Genomic DNA, 6000 nt, shown 5'->3' with positions numbered 1-6000 from the left:
AATATGATGTCATATTCCAGCGCTCAGTAGTGAAGCAGAGCGGCAGAGCAGGGAGACAGAGGCCTCGCGATCCCACAGCAGGACTTCTACAAGGTAAGTGAACTTCAAACATTGGAGAGGGTAGATAGGGAGACGGGGGTAGATAGGGAGACAGGGGTGGGGAGGGTAGATAGGGAGACGGCTGGAGAGGGTAGATAGTGAGGAAGGAGTAGAAAAGGCAGAAGGGAGTGAGAAGGGGTAGATAGGGCAGAAGGGAGTGAGAAGGGGTAGATAGGGCAGACGGGAGTAAGAAAGGGTAGATAGTGAGGAAGGGGTATGAAGGCAGAAGGGAGTATATAGGAAGAAGGGAGTAGATAGGGCAGAAGGGAGTGATAAGGATAGATAGGGCAGAAGGGAGTGAGAAAGTGAAGATAGGATGAAAGGACGGAGAAGGGGGTAGATAGGGCAGAAGGGAGTGATAAGGGATAGATAGGGCAGAAGGGAGTAAGAAGGGGCAGATAGGATGAAAGGAGGGAGAAGGAGGTAGATAGTGAGGAAGGGGTATGAAGGGAGAAGGGAGTAGATAGGAAGAAGGGAGTGAGAAGGGGTAGATAGGGCAGAAGGGAGTAAGAAGGGGTAGATAGGATGAAAAGAGGGAGAAGGGGATAGATAGTGAGGGAGGGGTATGAAGGCAGAAGGGAGTAGATATGAAGAAGGGAGTAGACAGGGCAGAAGGGAGTGATAAGGGATAGATAGGGCAGAAGGGAGTGAGAAAGTGAAGATAGGATGAAAGGAGGGAGAAAGGGGTAGATAGGATGAAGAGAGGGAGAAGGGGTAGATGGAGAGAAGGGAGTAGATGGAGAGAAGGGAATGAGAAGGGAGTAGATAGGTCAGAAGAGAGTGAGGAGAGGTAGATAGGGCAGAAGGGAGTGAGAAAGTGTAGATAAGATGAAGGGAGTGAGAAGGGGTAGATAGGGAGAAGGGAGGGAGAAGAGGGTAGATGGGGAGAAGGGATAGATAGGACAGAAGGGAGGGAGAAGGGATAGATAGGGCAGAAGGGAGAGAGAAGGGGTAGATAGTGAGAAAGGAGGTTAGGAAGAATATTGAAATAAAGAGTCAGAATGAGAGACAGTGAATGGATTAATGTGTGGATGCATTGTGTGAATGAGTGAGAGAATAAATGAATTAATGTGTGGATGAATTGTGTGAATGCGTGAGAGAAGTAATGAAGTTGTGAGAATGCATTAATGAATATGTGTAAATAATTTGTGTGAAAGAGTGAAAGAATAAATGATTGTGTGAATGAAAGTGATTTGGTGAGTGACAGTAAAAGTGTTTGTGTGAATCATAGGTGTGTAATTGATTTGTCAAAAAGGCAAAGATGGTATAAGCAGGGTGTTTAAGCATTGGGGACCAAGATGGTACAGGCAGGGTGTTTATGGGACAAAGATGGCACAGGTAGCGTGTTTATGGGACAAAGATGGCATACGCTCGGCTGTTTGGGGACAATGTCGACTCATTCTGGGCTGTTTGGGGACAAAGATGCAAGTCCTATGTGTGTGTAATTTGGGTGCTGGTCAGGCTCTATGTGGGCAGTGTGGATTCCAGGGTTGGCTTTGGGGTGTGCAAGCTGTGATCTATGCCTGTAATTTAGGTGGTTTTATCTATACTTTAATGCTGAGTTTTTATGTGAATTCCAATTGATCTATACCCGCGAAGCTGTTTTTTTTTGTGTTATTCTGTTAATCTTTATCTGCTATGCTATGTTTCCATACATTATTTATGTTTACCTGCAAATACAGGATTTGTAAGTCATATTCAGTTGATCTATAGCTGGAGTGCTGTTGCCATGTGTTGTTTATTTGATCTATACCTTCAGTGCTGAGTTTACATGTGATTTCCAGTTGATCTATACCTGCAATGCTGGGTTTGTATATTCTGTTGATCTATACCTGCAATGCTATGTTTCAATACATTATTTATGTATACCTGCAAATACAGGGTTTTTATGTCTTATTCAGTTGAATGTGCTGTTTCCATGTGTTGTTCATTTGATCTATACCCGAACTACAGGGAGTAAGTAAAATAGAGGTATGGTTTAGTGAATGAGGGGACAGTCAGAAGGAGGTGTCACAAGGAAGGAAGACTACTGCCTCTCACAGTCTTCCCCTGATCTGCAGTCAGTGTGGCAAATGTTATTTTTTTTGGTGTGTAGCGGAGGGAGTGATTGCATGCTAGGGAGCGTGGAACAGGGTAGGGTCCAATATTTATCTAATATTTATATATATATATTGGCAGTAGGGTCTAATATTAAAGAATGAAAAATAACTGCCAGTTCAGCTGTTATTTTGAAATCATATTTCAATCAAGGTCTTTCCTTCAAAGAGATAAGTACATATTATGTAGTTAAAAAGCCACGGCATGAGTAACTGGGGCTTGGCACTGAATGGGTTAAGGGATTTGACTGATGCTAAGTCCAGTAACATTTGTTCACACCTTTCCTTTTGGAGCCAGAACCCAAAATAAAACTTGATTACCCCATGCTGGGTATTGTCACCTGGGACAGGAAGGTATGCCTGTGGAAGAGTGAAGGGCCAGACATTCTGGCTACATCTCCCTGGGGTGTGGAGACAGGGTATCAATGGACACAGGGTAAAATTATTAAATGCATAATGTCCAAAATATGATGGGTACATAACTTTTGGGCCCTATCGAACATTGCATCCTTATACCTGTGATGTGCTGGTTTCAGGGAGACCAAACACGCTATGCAGGCATGACCATGACAAGTGTTATGCGAACGTGTCCTTGTGCCAACTGATACAGGTGTGGAGTTTGGTATGAAAATGATCACTAGGACCAGCGAATTATGATGATCCTAGTGTCATAATTATGCCAAGCTCGGCCGGCGTCATATTACATATTTTGTGATCCCAGACCAAAGTTGAGAAGATAAAACCCCGCCTTCAGAAGGTCATAGTTCTGAACCCCCTACTCCCATCCCCTTGCTCAGGTAACAGGAAAAGGGCGGTCTTGGGGGGGATAAAAAGGTGGGCAATTGGTAATGGAGGAGAGCCTGTTTTTACCATCACAGAGGCAACATCAAGGCTCCAAGGAAGTATGGTATGATACTCTGTTTTATCCCTTTTATTTTACACTGTTTTGTACTATTTAAGTCTATGTCTCTTTATACATGCATTTTTGTATAACAGCACTGTGACCCATTTTATGCTCAGATTAAACATTTTTAATCAGTTCTGTCTTTGTTCTCTAACCGAATTCAGCCTAGAGATAGCCTTTTGTATACATATAGACATGTGACGTTACTAAGCGGTTAGCTATATAAATATCAGTTTGGGGATTGTGTAGTTATTTAAAGTTCTTGGTTTTTAAAGTTCTTGGTGGTGGCAGCGTGTTTTACACTGGGAGTTTTGGGGTGACTGGTTGGGGTTGGTGGTGGTTGCTTGGTGCCCTGCGGGGAAAGTGACCAAACGTGCCGGAAGTCTGGTTGGCGTTTGACCCTTGTTACGCCCGTACTCCCACGTCACGGCTCGGCTGATAGCCCTGTCCGTGACAGGGGTAGGGTCCAATATTTATATATATATATATTGGCAGCAGGGTCTAATATTAAAGAATGAAAAATAACTGCCAGTTCAGCTGTTATTTTGAAATCATATTTCAATCAAGGTCTTTCCTTCAAAGAGATAAGTACATATTATGTAGTTAAAAATGGATGTCTAATATGTTGGGGATCTTGTCTGCTCCACTTACGTCTCTCCCTCATTTCCTCCAGGAACTGGAGACGTACCAAGCATTTTCTAACTCCAAAATTAACTTGGGCAAATCGGAGATATTGGGGGTTCACCTGATGGACTCTATTAAGCGGGAGTTGAGCTCTAGTTATCTCATTAAATGGTGCGAATCGTCCCTCCAAATACCCGCGGATCTCTCCCTGCTATTCTCCCTGAATTTTGTCCCCATCCTACAGCGCGTCTCACAGGACCTGCATAAGTGGGCCTTCCCGCACGTGTCATGGTTCAGGGGGGTTTCAGTGGCTAAAATGAACATCTTGCCACGGTTCCTGTACCTCTTTCACGCCCTACCAATTTTTATTCCCAGAGATTATTTTAAGCAATGCCACCGAGTTTTTTTGAAGTACATTTGGTCGTCCGGACACCATCGCCTTGCTTTTTCCCATCTGGTTCGTCCTAAACTCAAGGGAGGCCTGGGTGTCCCACACCTGGAGCTGTATTACCATGCGGCTCATCTGCGTAGAGTGGTTGAGTGGACTATTAGGGCTCATAAGCAGTGGGTGGCTCCCGCACCCCATACACTCCTACGCGTGGCTACCCACCCCGACTGGCCCAACGCGCGCCTTAAACATTCCACCATTTCCCCGACTATGAGTGTCCTTAGGAAGTACATGTCCAAGGGCTCTCTAACGTCCTCCCCTAGCCTTCTCTTCCCCATCTCTGACAACCCTGCCTTTGACCCTGGCTACAGGACAGGTAGAGCAAAGCCATTTTCTCCACTACCTACCGGTGTCCTGCGCCTATATCATGTTTCTGACCAGGACTCTGTTAAACCTCTACAAACTCTGTTAGGGGCGTCCAGGCCACACCCGCAAGACACCTTTTTATATGCCCAATTGCGACACTTTATTGCCTCCTTGCCATGCCTGGCATGTTACCACAGACCTCTGACGGATTTTGAACGCCTGTGTACCTTTAAGTCTGAATCGCCCCACCTGGTTTCCACGCTGTACTCCATACTCCTTACTCTCGAGTGCTCCTCTAAGCCGTATTTCCTGGCCCTTTGGGAACGGGATTTCCCGGCTCTCTCCGGGGATGAGGAATGGGGTAAGATTATTCAGTTGGTTCATACGGGCGCTATCTCAAGTAGAATCCAGGAAACCTCCTACAAATTATTAATTCGGTGGTATCGCACCCCACATGCTTTACATCAATTCCTCCCGTATGTTCCGGACGGTTGCTGGAGGTGCGAGGCTGGTCCTGGCACTATTTTACATATCTGGTGGACCTGTCCCTTGGTTACCCCCTTTTGGAGGCTTGTAGAAAAGGTGATACGAGAAGTTAATGACCCAAACTATGTGCTGACCCCTGAGGCGGCTCTCTTACATCACACATCGCTCCCGGTCGCTGTTTATAAACACTCAGTGACGTACCATATATTGAGTGCGGCTAAAGCTGTTATTCCCCGCTTTTGGAGATGCCGTGATACTCCGCCGATCCAGGTTTGGGTCAGTAGAATGAACTTTATTTCTCATATGGAGGAGTTGGTGTGGGCTTCCAGGGGCAAAGAATATTTGTACCATAGGCGTTGGTTCTGGTGGAAGGAGCTCACTTCCTCCCTGCGATTCCCCGACCTGTTAAGGTCCACCTGAGGTACCACTTGGTCGGCACTGGTTCGACTCCCCTCGGTTCTACATATGCGGCTCACCTTTCCCGCTCCTGGGTGTTGTTCTCCTTCTGTACCCCTCGATTGCCTCTTCAGTATCTTTGTATTATGTGGTCGTAGCGATCCGCGCCATCTGATTTTATGTTGTGTTCATGGTTTTGATGTTTTTTTATGTTGCCTCTCTCTCCGTGCTATGACACTCTGGCATATAGGGGATTAAAAGGCATATCATGGGGCAGAGTGGCATATAGGAGGGTATAAGACATTTCTGGAGGCTGAGTGGCATATAGAGGGTTAAAAGGCACATCATGGGGCAGAGTGGCAAATAGGGGGTATAAGGCATTTCTGAGTGGCAACCCTGGGGCAGATGTGCATAACTGGGGGGGGCAGGTTGGCAAATAAAAAGGAAATAAAAAAAATATATTTTTCTCAATCATAGTGTGTATTAAATATGAAAATATTGTTTACATGAATTAATATTTACTAGTAAAACTTTTTTTCCTATAGGGTAGTCTTATATTCAGGCTTTTTGTTTTTTTTCCTAAATTAATATTTAGATTTTGGGGGGTCGTCTTATAATCAGGGTTGTTTTATAATCGAGCA

Source organism: Spea bombifrons, chromosome 2 (genome assembly GCF_027358695.1).
Source record: "Spea bombifrons isolate aSpeBom1 chromosome 2, aSpeBom1.2.pri, whole genome shotgun sequence".
Classification (NCBI taxonomy): domain Eukaryota; kingdom Metazoa; phylum Chordata; class Amphibia; order Anura; family Pelobatidae; genus Spea; species Spea bombifrons.
This window is presented reverse-complemented; position numbering follows the sequence as displayed.